The sequence below is a fragment of the Halichoerus grypus genome, chromosome 14 (genome assembly GCF_964656455.1).
Source record: "Halichoerus grypus chromosome 14, mHalGry1.hap1.1, whole genome shotgun sequence".
Classification (NCBI taxonomy): domain Eukaryota; kingdom Metazoa; phylum Chordata; class Mammalia; order Carnivora; family Phocidae; genus Halichoerus; species Halichoerus grypus.
The window spans coordinates 85,681,393-85,696,230 of record NC_135725.1 but is presented as its reverse complement, the minus strand read 5'-3'; the positions used below and the strand labels follow the sequence as shown (position 1 = coordinate 85,696,230).

The window sequence follows — 14,838 nt, the reverse complement described above, 5'->3', positions numbered from 1 at the left end:
TACAGAAAGGAAAACTCAAGTCTCCTTGCTTAAACAGTGACATTTATAAAGACAGTCTCAAAAGAAACAAATAACAGAAAGGTACACTTACTTTCCTGGGTTGTTTCTTGATATTTAATTATTTTTAAATTATACTTTATTGGACTTCCTATTTGAACTACAAAAGCAACACATCCCTGTTGCTATAAGCCAAACCCAATAGGCTGTACAAATAAAAGCCATCAACCCACCTTCCCCCTACCGCTCTCCCCATTCCAGCCACCAAAGGTAATCGCAGCAAGCAGCAAGGTGTATTCCTCCAAGCTTTTCCACCAAGCAACATAAATACACATAACCAAGTGGTACTCATACCAGAAACCAAGGTCATACCTCAAGTGCTGCGGGGCCCAGGCAGATCATGTCACTGGTGAAACTGCAGGAATAACAGAACGAGGACACATGGGGCCAGTGGCTCACTACACTACCTAGAGCTTTCCATTTGGAACATTTGTAAAGCACTGAACTGGCCACACAAAGCAACCAAGAGGGAGATTAGACAGTGGGTAGCTGAGCTGATAAAAGTTCAGATTTTGGAGCCCTAGTCACATCCTGGGCCCAGCATCTGTTGGCTGGGTGACCATAAGTTATTTAGCCACTCTGTGCTTCAATTTCCTCCTCTGAAAATAGGTGATCCAATAGTACCTACCTTGCAACTTCGTTGTGAGAAGAGAGTAAGTTCACTGTGTAAAGCACTTAGCACTGCCCAGCACAAGGAATTATCTGCCACCACGGGCCACCAGTTTGCAACCCCTGCTGGAGACGTTATTATGCAATTTATCTTTGAAACCTACTACAGGTTGTGGCCTTCTCCGAGGTCAGAAGAGTGAAACCTGCCTCCTTTGTAATCACTGCCTAATCCATCGCTGACAGGTGCTCCCATTCCTCCCACCTTTCTGCCACTCCAAACAGCAGTGCAGAAAACAGCTTTGTATTGCTTTTTGCACTGGTGCTTTATTTCTGCAGGCCAGACTCCTAGAAGTATACTGATGGATTTCCAGATTAGGGACTTTTTAATATTTATTAGGTATTTTCAGATTATGTTCCCCAAAAGTTAGAACAATTCATACACCTACCAGCAATGTAGGAGAGGACCCACTTCCCCATTTACTGGCTATGGCTGGTTTTATCAATCTTTGTAACTTTTTGCCAATTAAAAAGGTAAAAAAGAGGGACACCTGGGTGGCTCAGTCGGTTAAGTATCTGCCTTCGGCTCGGGTCATGGTCCCAGGGTCCTGGGATCGAGTCCCGCATCAGGCTCCTTGCTCGGCGGGGAGGCTGCTTCTCCCTCTGCCTGCTGCTCCCCCTGGTTGTGCTCTCTCTCTCTCTCTGTCTCTCTGACAAACAAGTAAAATTTTTTTTAGAAAAGAAAACTTGTTTTAATTCACATTCTGTTAGTGATAATCTTTTGAGGCAGAGAGCTCAACTTCTTTCTTTTCTCCCTTTCTTCTTTAGCACGAGAACTATTTTTAGCTAAGCACACCCTATGCTTCCTTGCAGCTCAGTGTGGCTAAGCTCTACTCAATGAGGTGTAAATGTTAGTTCTGTGTGAGACTTTTGAGAAGTGTCTGGAAGGGAAAGGGCACACCCTTTCTCCCATCTGTCTCCTTCTGGCTTGTGGAATGCAGATGTGATGACTGGAGCTCAAGCAGCCACCTTGAATCAGAAGGCACTCTGCTACGGATGGAAGAGCAGCAAGATATAAGGAACCTGGGTCTGGAATGACTTTGATTCCACCATACCAGTCCTTGACTGCCCACCTCTACTTTTTCATGAGATGAAAACATATACACCCTTATTGTTTAAGCCATTGTTATGCAGGCGCTATCTACTATATGCAACCAAATCTCGTCCTAATACACCTTCTGATCCCCAAAAGTCAAAACTGAACATTTTTCCTTCCAGAACACAAGCAAACAACTATGCCTCTATGTTTCATTTGCTCTATTTAAGTGTCCTAAAAGTGGACCACTTATTTCCCCACTCTCAGCCCTTCTTCCAAAGCCATAGATTCTGCAAAGATGGTTTAGAATTTTTAATTTTCAGCCTATTATGTTTTCCCATACAGTTCTCTTGTAGCTTAAAGATTATTAAGAACTCAACACAATAAAAACCATCTTGAAGCAGCACTAGCCCTGAGATTAAAGCATATGCCCTCACAGGCACACTCCTTCCTGCACTCTTGCCCCGTCTCATCATCTCTGCCCTGCTTTCACTGTGTTTCTGCTGGAGAGCTTGACAGGGCATTTTCTCAGCTACACTGAACAGATACTGTATGTTTTGTGCCATCACGTGTCTGAAACGCCTTTCTTTTGCAATAACCCCCGAGTGGCATCTGGGCTGGGTATAGAGGACCGCGGCCCCTCTCCCGTGAACAGCCTGTAGACACCAGTCCGCTGCCTTCCCGCCTGCAGGGTTACACATGGGAAGCCCAGTGAGAATCTAATTCTCTTTCCTTAGAAAACCTGCTCTTTCTTCTTACAAAATTTTAAGGTTTTTCTCTTTCTTCTTGGAGTTTAGGAATTTTACTAGAAAACAAGAGTAAGTGCTGGCTTTAGTGTGAACTGGATGAATCCACTGAATCTGAAGAATCACGTCTTTCTATAGTTCACTGAAATTTCCCTCTACTGTTTTTCTATTACTCCTCCATCTGTTCCTTTTTCTCCTCCTGGAACTTCTATTCTATTACCCCTATGCCAGGTCTCCTGGGTAAGGCCTCTAAGTGTCCCACATGTTAATTCATTATTTCCATTTCTTTGTATAATTGTTCTGGGTTATGAGACATTTCTTCTCTTTGGCCTTCCAAACCACTAATTTCAACTCTTCTATTGATCCTTGAATTCAAAAGCCACATTCTTTAGTTCCAGAAAGCCTCTGGTACACTTCCATCTCATCCCTTTGGGAGTTCCTTCCTTGTGAATTAAAGTTCTTAAGTGTCCTCTCCATTCTTCCTGCCTCAAAGAAGCTACTGCTCCAAGTGTGAAGTTTGGCTTTCCTCCTTTCTACAACCAAGTCCCTGAAAATGTGTTGTCATTTGTCTTTGCCTGTTGAAGGACACAGGTTCTTATAGCCCCTGTTCATGGCAGACCGCCTGAGCTCCTGCAGCAGTAGCAAGCCTGAGGCCCTGGACAACCTGAGAGCCTTTGTTCAAGAGAGCTCAAGTGAAATACGCTGCTGAACAGGGATCTTCCTGCTGAGAAGTAGGGAGGAAATCCTCTGCCCTTTGGTCCCCACCCAGCTGATGACAGGAGAGAGGAGTCCTCTCCCCCTGCAGAGGCTGGGTGCAAGCCCAGATGCCCCATGAACCGCAAGTGGGCAGCCACAGCCCCTCTCCTGAAATCCAGTTTTTTTTTTTTAGTCTTTTTTTCTTTTAATTTTTTTAAGTTTATTTATTTTTATTTATTTTCAAGTAATCTCTACACCCAGTATGAGGCTCAAACTCACAACTCTGAGATCAAGAGTCGCAAGCTCTTCCGACTGAGCCAGCCAGGCACCTCATCCTGGAATCCAGTTCTAATCAGAAAAAGCACAGACCGGGAGAGGAGCTCCATTTCTAGAACAAGACTGACCTAGAGTCCAATCTCAGCTCTGCCACTAACTTGCTGTGTGACTTCAGGGAAATCACTTCTCTGAGTCTGTTTTGTCGTGTGCTCCCACCTCTAAACCAGCAGTTGTCTCCAGCATCCTCCTTAGGGGAACCAATCCCACCAGTAGGTAAGCTTCAGAGAAAGTGCTTCTACTAAGCACTATATGAATTACTTGTGTTGTAATTTATCATGCAACATCAAGGAAGACTGAATCCCTGGTAGGAAAGCATCAGAAACTTCACCTTCTGCCTCTTTTGTAATAATGGGTTGACAGAAGGGTAAGGCTACTAGAAGAATCTGAAAAATATTGTAATATTTCAGCTTTTAACTTTTTTGTGACTGCTCCTACCTGAACAGAATCTCTTAGGATTCTTTTAGGCAAACACTCTCTGCCACTCCCCCTTTTATTCTTTTATGTTGTCTCAAGACCTTAGGACCATGGCCACAAAGCGGATGGATATTGAAAGCCATAAAAGAGCCCAAGTCGGTTTCAGTCTAGTAACATTTATTGAGCATCTACGGTGTGTAAGGTACTGAGCAAGGAACTGCATGAGATACAATAATGAGCAAGACACAACCTCTGCCTTAAAGTCTAGTCAAGGAGGTAAGATGGGAGGTGCGGGGTACATCACAAAAGCACGATGCAATGCAGAATGTAGCCAGGGCCATGAGGAAATTAAAACATGTGTCACGAGGGTTTAAAAGGAAGGAGAGCAGGGTGCCTGGGTGGCTCAGTCGGTTAAGCATCTGCCTTCAGCTCAGATCATGATCTCAGGGTCCTGGGATGGAGCCCTGCATCAGGCTCCCTGCTCCGTGGGGAGTCTGCTTCTCCCTCTCCTTCTGCCCTTCCCCCTGCTCATGCGTACACTTGCTCTTTTTCTCTCTCTCAAATAAATAAAGTCTTTAAAAATAAATAAATAAAATAGGGGCACCTGGGTGGCTCAGTTGGTTGAGCATCTGCCTTCGGCTCAGGTCATGATCTCAGGGTCCTGGGATGGAGCCCTGCATCAGGCCCTCTGCTCAGCAGGGAGTCTGCTTCTCCCTCCCTCTGCCTCTTCCCTGGCTCGTGCTCTCTCTCTCTCACAAATAAATAAATAATATCTTTTAATAAGATAAAATAAAAAATAAAATAAATAAAAATTGAAATGAAATGAAATGACATGGAGGAGAGCAGCAGCAGAAAAACCTTCTCACAAGAGGTGCCAGATAGGATGGACAGACTCTCAGGGAGCGAGAATGGGGGCGGGCAGGGGAAGAGGGCGGCAGGGGGTTGACCTATAGAGTGAAGTCTCTTGAGGACAATGACTACATCTCATTTGGCCTTCACCCTTCCTCCCTTGGCGAAGCACCTCACACAAGAGCTGGCCTTTCTGATGAAGGGAGGGTCTGAGGCAAGGACAGCTGGAAGTGGTGGGTAGCTGCACTGGAAAGAGAGGACAGGGGTCTGTTGGCGGGGGGAGGGGGACCTGACTGAGGCTGAGAAAGGAGGTCACCCCAGCTACTGGGGAGTCAGACACAGAACGTCTGTCTTCTGACCACCAGAAGCAAATGGGCGACAGCACGACAGGGCAGCAACGAGAGGTTTTGCACAAGTAGGAGGTGGAGGAAGAAAGGGAAAGCCCTTGATACAAGACCAACAGAGAACACCTCAGAGTTTAATCTGGCAAAGGAATCCCTAAAACACCCTCTGCACACATGGCTGAGGATGCCTGATGCCCCAAAGCCGCCCTGCAGCTCCTCAGCACCGCAGACACCATCTCTGGCTGCACCGCCCCCAGATCACCGGTCCCGGCGTGCCCCTTCCGGCGCCTGTCCATCATGGCCCTATGCTCAAGAAAGCACATTTCACTAAGGTCCATAAACCAACTTACCAGGAATACATGATGGGCTTCATAATCCCAGGCCAATAGGATATACCATCCCAGCACGTCTCTTTCCAAACAGTAGCCGCTGTAAAAGTAGGAGGAATAACTCCATTGACATAGATGTTCCAATATGGTAAGACTTGTTTTTCAAAGCTCAGCAAGGTCAGACCAACTTTAGCACTCTAAGATCTGATTTCAACCTGTTCTTTGAAATGTCAAATACTTTTCCCATAGATCAATATTTGATATCACCATTAGCCTACCAGGTAGCAAAGCCTGTCCTAAATGTATCAAAATCAACTTAAATTTCTTTGGTCACTATTCTCCTTTCCCACCATGCTTTGGATACATGCTATGGTATGGGTTTGCCTGGGGAATCAATCCCAAAGAACACATTGGCTCCACGGGAAAATGCATTCCGGCAGGCCCAAAGTACCAGTCACGGCCTCAGGCACTACCCCAGCAGGGAAGGAGCTCAGGAGTGCCCAGAAACAAACACTCCTGCCCTCAGAGCACAAGGCTGTTGAAAAAAGAGTGTGTATGACAAGGGAGTGCCTGGCATGCCCCGACGGTGACCCGCTGACATAGACAAGCATCCTGCACAGGGTGACTGAAAAGGCCCCCCATCGCTGGTTTCTATCCTCCAAAGCACCCTCTTTCTCCACACCTCCACACCTCACTCCACACCCAGGTGGGCGGCTGCACCACCTCCGTCACTAAGAAAAGTTGACTTCAGCTCTCCTATGCCTCTCCTTTAACTTAAATGTCTCTGCATCTTCTCCTGGTCCTCTACTCCCACCTCTGAGAGAGGCAGCTGGCTGCCTGAGACCCAGGGCCAACCACTGGCCTGGGCTCGGGGCTCAGCAACCCCCTTCCTGGCAACCCCAATCTCTTCCACTCTCTTGGTCCTACCCTCTACCTGAGAACACCTGCCATTCTCCCCAGTCTTCCAAAGAGCTCTGACCCTTGAACTCCAGGCTGCTTCCCATCAGACACCCTGACCTTAGTACCACACCATCTCACTACCATCCACATGGTAACACTCTACCTAACCAATGGTGCTGCTCCCTCCTAGGCCACCAAGACCTCCCAATTTGCTGAGGCTAGTGGCCTCAGGCTCTCCCACCTCCTGGTAGCTTTTAACATGGTTCATTAGTCCCTCTTTCTGGAAACTCAGCTCTCAGTCCCTAATAATGACTTTGTTGCTCTGTCTCCTCCCATCCCCTTAGTCTCTCTGGCCTCCTCCACTGGCTCCTTTCTTCTGCTGGCCCCTTGCTTTTGTCCTCTCACCTTTCAGAGCTTGCCTGCAGCCCTTGCCCGTGGAGGCCTGGCCCCTGCTTCCCTCTCCAGCTTCACTACCACCTCCCTGTGTCTCACACTTTATGCTCCAGCAACAAGGAAACCAACCCAAACAAAGAACACCCACTGAACTTCTTGAGGCTCACCCACTCGTCCACCTGTTTCCCACCTGCTTCCCGCAGCCAGGCTCTGCTCAGGCTGTCCCCTTGTTACGACCCTGAGCCGCAGCTCACCAAACCTCCTGATTCTTCACTACCAACAGGTGAGAAATATTAAGCCAACATCTCTAAAATACATACGTTTATTTGTAAATTAAATATACATTCTAATGTACCAACGTGTTACATATATTATAAAACAAATGATCACAGCAGGAAAGATGAAATAAGTTAAAATAATTATTTTATATTATTCATCAAAATACAAAAAATTTTCATTCTCATTATTAAGTTTTAATAGGAGCATGTGACTCATATGCTTCTTTTTTTCAGTGTTTTTTTTAAAGATTTTATTTATTTGAGAGAGAAAGGGGAGGGGAGAGAGAGAGAGAGAGCATGAGCTGGGAGAGGGGCATACGGAGAGGGAGAAGCAGGCTCCCCAATGAGCAGGGAGCCCTACACAGGGCTTGATCCCAGGACCCTGAGATCATGACTGAACAGAAGGCAAATGTTTAACCACCTGAGCCACCCAGGCGCCCCTTTTTCAGTGTTTTAAATACACTTTTTACAGGGGCACCTGGCAGTCTCAGTCAGTAGCGCGTGCGACTTGATCTCAGGGTCGTGAGTTCAAGCTGCACCCTGGGCATGAAGCCTACTTAAATACACTTTTTACAGATGTGCAATATATGTACAAAAAAGTGCACACAATGTAAGTACACAGGTCAAAGAATTCTCAGAGTGAATACATCCATGTAACCAGCAGCCAGATGGAGAGAGAGAACATCACCAGCACCCCCCCAAAACCCACTGCACCCCCTTCTATCACTACCTGCCCCCAAGGGTAGCCACTATTCTGATTTCTAACAGCATAGATTAGTTCCATTTAAACCTTATATGAATGGGATCACATAATTTATAATCTTTGTGTCTGAATGAACACTGTATCTGTGAAATTCATCCTGATTTTTCATTGAATTGTTATTCATTAACTCTTACTGACTACAGTTGCCCACTGTGGGAGTTTACCACATGTATTTGTCCATTCTACTGCTGATGGACACTGGAATTTTCCAGTCTGGGCAATGACAGATGGTGCTGCTCTAAACATTCTTGAGCATGACATTTAGTACACATTTGTATGCCTTTCTGTAGGGTTGATACCTTGGAGTGGAACTGCTAGGTCATAAGTAAGTGTATGGTCAGCTTCAGTAGATGACGGTTTTCCAAAGTGGCTAACGCAGTTTACGCCCCCACCAGCAGGGCAGGGAGTTCCAGCTGCTCCACATCCTCCCCAGCCCAGGATACGGTTTTGTTTTCGTTTTTCATTTTAACCATCCTGGCACATAAGATATCACTAAAGTAAGTATTACAGTTCCTTGTAAAGATGAGGAGAGTGAAATTAAGTGCCTCTCTCAAGCTCACAAACCTAAGGGAAGTCAGAGCAGGACCCGAGGTCTTTGGACTTCAAAACGTATACTGTTTCCATTTGCAGAGAAATACTGTTTCCAACATAAACACCCTAACAAGAGGCTACAGCACTAATAAAAGAACATGCTTGTGGACTATGCCCATGGACTCTGCCCATCCTAACACTCAACTCATGACAGGAAAAGCAGCATAAAATGGTCTATCAATCCAACTTTGAGACAGACACATAGAAAAAGTCTGGACATATATACCCCAAGTATTAATAATAAGATGATGGCTGATAAAAAAGAATAAAATCTTGCCATTTGCAACAATATGGATGGACACAGAGGGTATTATTATGCTAAGTGAGTAAGTCAAACAGAGAAAGATAAACACCATATGATTTCACTTATATGCAGAATCTTAACAAACAAAACAAAACAAAAACAAACAAACAAAAAAACCCATACTCTTAAATACAAAGAACTGGTGGTTGCCAGACCAGAGGTGGGGATGGGGGCATGGGTGAAAGAGGTGAAGGGGATTATGAGGTTCAACCTTTTACTTATAAAATAAGTCAACACCAAAATAAAAAGCATTTGTACAGCAAAGGAATCCATCAACAAATCAAAAAGGCAACATAGTGAATGGGAGAAGATAGTTGCAAATGACGTATCCAGTAAGGGTTAGTATCTGAAGTATATAAAGAACTTATATACCTCAACACCAAAAACACTCCAAATAATTGGATTTTAAATGGGTAAGGGATCTGAATAGGTATCTTTCTAAAGAAAATACACAAATGGCCAACAGACACATGAAAAGATGCCCAACATCACTCAACATCAGGAAAATACAAATCAAAACCGTAATGAGATATCACCTCATACCTGTCAGAATGGCTAGTATCAAAAAGACAGGAAATAACAAGTGTTGGCAAGGATGTGGAGAAAAGCGAACCCTCATGCACTGTGATAGGAATGTAAATTGATGCAGCCACTGTGGAAAACACTTATGGAGGTTTCTCAAACAATTAAAAATAGAAATACCATATGATCCAGTAATTCTACTACTGGGTATTTACCCAAAGAAAACAAAAACACTAACTGAAAAAGATATATACACTCGTATGTTTGTTGCAGCATTATTTACAACAGCCAAGACATGGAAGCAGCCCAAGTATCATTGATAGATGAGTGGATAAAGAAAATATAACATACATATATACACAATGGAATATTATTCATCCATAAAAAAGAATGGGATCTTGCCATCTGTGACAACATGGATGGACCTAGAGGATATCATGCTAAGTGAAATTAGAGAAAAACAAATACAATATGATTTTGCTTACATGGGGAACCTAAAAAACTAAACAAAACAAAAAAATCAGACTCTTAAATACAGAAAACTGATGGTTGCCAGAGGGGAAATGGATGGGTGACAAGCAAAATAGATAAAGAGGATGAAGAGGTACAATGTACTGTACCAGTATTAAATAAGTCACGGAGATAAAAAGTACAGCATAGGGAATACACTCAATAATATTGTAATAACACTGTATTGTGACAGATGGTAATTACATTTATCATGAGGAGCACTGAGTAATGTATAGAATTGTCAAATCACTAATCACTATTTTATACACTGAAAACTAATACAACATTGTATATGTCAACTATATTTCAACAATAAAAGAAAGAAAAAAAGATAATGGCTGCTTTTTAATTTTTTTGGCCTATCTTTATTTTCTTACTTTTCTACAATTAACATTTAGTAATAAAGAAAAGAAGAGGAGGAGTCCAAGATGGCGGAGTAGGAGACCTTAGTTTCCTCTGGTCCCAGGAATTCAGCTAGATAGCTATCAAATCATTCTGAACACCTGCGAACTCAACCAGAGATCAAAGAAAAGAATACCTGCAACTCTACAAATAAAAAATGACCACTTTCTGCAAAAATGACAATACAGGAAAACTCACCTCAAAAAAGAGAACAAGAGGCAATACTAACTGCCAGGGACCTAATCAGTATGGACGTAAGTAAGACGTCGGAACTGGAGTTCAGAATAACAATTATAAAGATACTAGCTGAGCTTGAATAAAGCACAGAAGACACTAGAGGATCCCTTTCTGGAGAAATAAAGGAACTAAAATCTAACCAAGTTGAAATCAGAAAGGCTACTAATGAGATGCAATAAAAAAATGGAGGTTCTGAATGCTAGGATAAATGAGGCAGAAGAGAGAATTAGTGATATATTAGACAAAATGATGGGGAATAAAGAAGCTGAGAAAAAGAGATAACTACTGGATCATGAGGAAGAATTCAAGAGATAAGTGACACTATAAAGCAAAACAATATTAGAACAATTGGGATCCTAGAAGAAGAGGAAAGAGAGAGAGGGGCAGAAGGTATATTGGAGCAAATTACAGTGGAAAACTTACCTAATCTGGGGAAGGAAACAGGCATCCAAGTCCAGGAGGCACAGAGAACCCCCCCAAAAAATAAATAAAAATAGGTCAACACCCCGACATATAATAGTGAAACTTGTAAATCATAGAGACAAAGAGAAAATCCTGAAGGCAGCTCGGGAGAAAAGGTCTGTAACCTACAATGGTAGAAACATTAGATTGGCAGCAGACCTATCCACAAAGACCTGGCAGGCCAGAAAGGACTGGCATGATATGTTCAAGGTGCTAAATAAGAAAAATATGCAGCCAAGAATACCTTACCCAGCTAGGATGTCATTCAAAATAGAAGGAGTGATAAAAAGCTTCCAGGACAAACAGAAACTAAAAGAATTTGTGATCACCAAAATCTAAAAGTGAAATAGAAACCAAAAGAACAGTAGAACAGATCAATGAAACTAGGAGCTGGTTCTTTGAAAGAATTATGAAGATTGATAAACCCCTGGCCAGATTTATCAAAAAGAGAAAGGACCCAAATAAATAAAATCATGAATGAAAGAGGAGAGGATCACAACCAACACCAAAGAAATACAAACAATTGTAAGAACATATTATGAGGGGTGCCTGGGTGGCTCAGTCATTAAGCGTCTGCCTTCGGCTCAGGTCATGATCTCAGGGTCCTGGGATTGAGCCGCGCATTGGGCTCCCTGCTCAGCGGGGAGCCTGCTTCTCCCTCTCCCACTCCCTCTGCTTGTGTTCTCTCACTGTGTCTCTCTCTGTCAAATAAATAAATAAATAAATAAATCTTTAAAAAAAAGAACATGTTATGAGCAACTATATGCCAACAAAATAGGCAATCTGAAAGAAATGGGTCCATTCCTAAAGATGTATAAACTACCAAAACTGAAACAGGAAGAAATAGAAAACCTGAACAGACCCATAACCAGCAAGGAAACTGAAGCAGTATTCAAAAATCTCCCAACAAACAAAAGTCCAGGGCCAGATGGCTTCTCAGAGGAATTCTACCAAACATTTAAAGAATTAATACCTATTCTTCTGAAACAGTTTCAAAAAATCAGAATGGAAGGAACACTTCCAAACTGTTTTTATGAGGCCAGCATTACCTTGATCCCAAACCAAAGACCCCCCCAAAAAGGAGAATTACAGACCAATATCCCTGATGAACATGGATGCCAAACTTCTCACCAAAATACTAGCCAATAGGATCCAACAGTACATTAAAAGGATTATGCACCACGACCAAGTGGGATTTACTCCTGGACTGCAAGGGTGGTTCAAAATCCATGAGTCAATCAATGTGATACACTACATAAATAAAAGAAAGGACAAGAACCATACAATCCTCTCAATAGATGCAGAAAAAGCATTTGACAAAGTACAGCATCCTTTCTTGATTAAAACTCTTCACAGTGTAGTGATAGAGGGAACATACCTCAGTATCATAAAAGCCATATATGAAAAGCCCACAGCAAATATCATACTCAATGGGGGAAAACTGAGCTTTTCCCCTAAGGTCAGGAACACAGCCAAGATGTCCACTATCACCACTGCTGTTCAACATAGTACTAGAAGTCCTAGCCACAGCAATCAGACAACAAAAAGAAATAAAAGGCATCTGAATCTGTAAAGAAGAAGTCAAACTCTCACTCTGCAGACGACATGATACTCTATGCAGAAAACCCAAAATTGCTGGAACTCATACAGGAATTCGGCAACGTGGCAGGATATAAAATCAATGCACAGAAATCAGTTGCATTTCTATACACTAACAATGAGACAGAAGAAATAGAAATTAAGGAGTTGATCCCATTTACAATTGCACCCAAAACCATAAGACACCTAGGAATAAACCTGACCAAAGAGGGAAAGAATCTGTACTCAGAAAACTATAGAACACTCATGGAAGAAATTGAGGAAGACTCAAAGAAATGGAAAGACAGACGAACCTGGGTGGCTCAGTCAGTTAAGCAGCTGCTCAGGTCATGGTCCTGGGATCAAGCCCCGCATCGGGCTCCCTGCTCAGTGGGGAGTCTGCTTCTCCCTCGCCCTCTGTCCCTCCTCCCACTCATTCTTTCTCTCACTCTCTCTCTCAAATAAATAAAATCTTAAAAAGAAAAAAAGAAATGGAAAAATGTTCCATGCTCATGGATTGAAAGGACAAATATTGTTAAAATGTTTATGCTACCTAGAGCAATCTATACATTCAATTCAATCCCTATCAAAATACCATCAACTTTACTCACAGAACTGGAACAAATAATCCTAAAATTTGTATGGGACCAGAAAAGACCCTGAATATCCTAAGGGATATTGAAAAAGAAAACCAAAGCTGGTGGCATCACAATTCCGGACTTCAAGCTCTATTACGAAGCTGTAATCATCAAGACAGTATGGTACTGGCACAAAAACAGACACATAGATCAATGGAACAGAACAGAGAACCCAGAAATGGACCCTCAACTCTATGGTCAACTAATCTTCAACAAAGCAGGAAACAATATCCAATGGAAAAAGGACAGTCTCTTCAACAAATGGTGTTGGGAAAACTGGACAGCCACATGCAGAAGAATGAAACTGGACCATTTCCTTACATCACACACAAAAATAGACTCAAAATGGATGAAAGACCTAAATGTGAGACAGGAATCCATTAAAATCCTAGAGAAGAACACAGGCAGCAACCTCTGTGACCTCGGCCGCAGTAACTTCTTGCTAGACACATCTCCAAAGGCAAGGGAAACAAAAGCAAAAATGAACTATTGGGACTTCATCAGGATAAAAAGCTTTTGCACAGCAAAGGAAACAGTTGACAAAACCAAAAGATAACTGACAGAATGGGAGAAGTATCTGCCAATGACATATCAGATAAAGGGCTAGTATCCAAAATCTATGAAGAACTTATCAAACTCAACACCCAAAGAACAAATAATCCAATCAAGAAATGGGCAGGAGACTCGAACAGATATTTCTCCAAAGAAGATACACAAATGGCCAACAGACACATAAAAAAAATGCTCAACATCACTCCGCATCAGGGAAATACAAATCAAAACCACAATGAGACACCACCTCACACCAGTCAGAATGGCTAAAATTAACCACTCAAGAAATGACAGATGTTGGCGAGGATGCAGAGAAAGGGGAACCCTCTTACCCTGTTGGTGGGAATGCAAGCTGGTGCAGCCACTTTGGAAACAGCATGGAGGTTCCTCAAAAAGTTGAAAATAGAGCTACCCTACTACCCAGCAATTGCACTACTAGGTATTTACCCCAAAGATACAAATGTAGTGATCCGTGTGTGTGTGTGTGTGTAACACACACTGGAATATTATTCAGCCATCAAAAAATGAAATCTTGCCATTTGCAACAATGTGGACAGAACTAGAGGGTTTTATGCAAAATAAGTCAATCAGGGAAAGACAATTATCATATGATCTCACTGATATGTGGAATTTAAGAAACAAAACAGAGGGTCATAGGGGAAGAGAGGAAAAAATAAAACAAGATGAAACCAGAGAGGGAGACAAACCATAAGAGACTCTTAATCATAGGAAACAAACTGAGGGCTGCAGGAGGGGAGGGAGGTCGGGGGATGGGGTAAATGGATGATGGGCATTAAGGAGGGCATGTGATGTAATGAGCACTGGGTATTATCTAAGACTGATGAATCACTGACCTCTACCTCTGAAACCAACAATACATTATATGTTAATTAACTGAATTTAAATTTTAAAATTGGGAAAAATAATAAAATAATAAATAAAAAAATAAGGAAAATAACTATTTTTTTTCATTAAGTCCTAATTACATACCATAAAATGGACCCTTTTAAACTATAGAACTCAGCAGGTTTTAGCGTATTCACTAAGTTCTATGGTCATCCCCCATATCCCAATTCCAGAACATTTTCATCAGCCCCAAAAGAAACCCTGTACCCATTAGCACTCAATCCTATTCCATCATGTCCCTGGCAGCCACTAATCTACTGTCTCTATGGATTTGCTTCTTCTAGACATTTCATAAAAACAGAATCATGGGGCGCCTGGGTGGCTCAGTC

The 14,838-nt window shown here is 42.6% G+C and overlaps 1 protein-coding gene across 9 annotated transcripts in view; it reads right to left on the bottom strand.

The window, feature by feature from the left end:
• Positions 1 to 14,838, bottom strand: part of RALGPS1 (Ral GEF with PH domain and SH3 binding motif 1) — a 275,163-nt gene that overhangs the window by 242,698 nt on the left and 17,627 nt on the right. For 7 of the 9 annotated variants that reach the window (XM_078061794.1, XM_078061792.1, XM_078061793.1 and 4 more), the window contains exon 2: positions 5,495 to 5,573. The exons of the other annotated variants lie outside the window; for them this stretch is intronic. The gene's annotated coding sequence lies outside the window, so the exon portion shown is untranslated. The remainder of the gene's footprint in view (positions 1 to 5,494; positions 5,574 to 14,838) is intronic. 9 annotated transcript variants of the gene reach the window in all.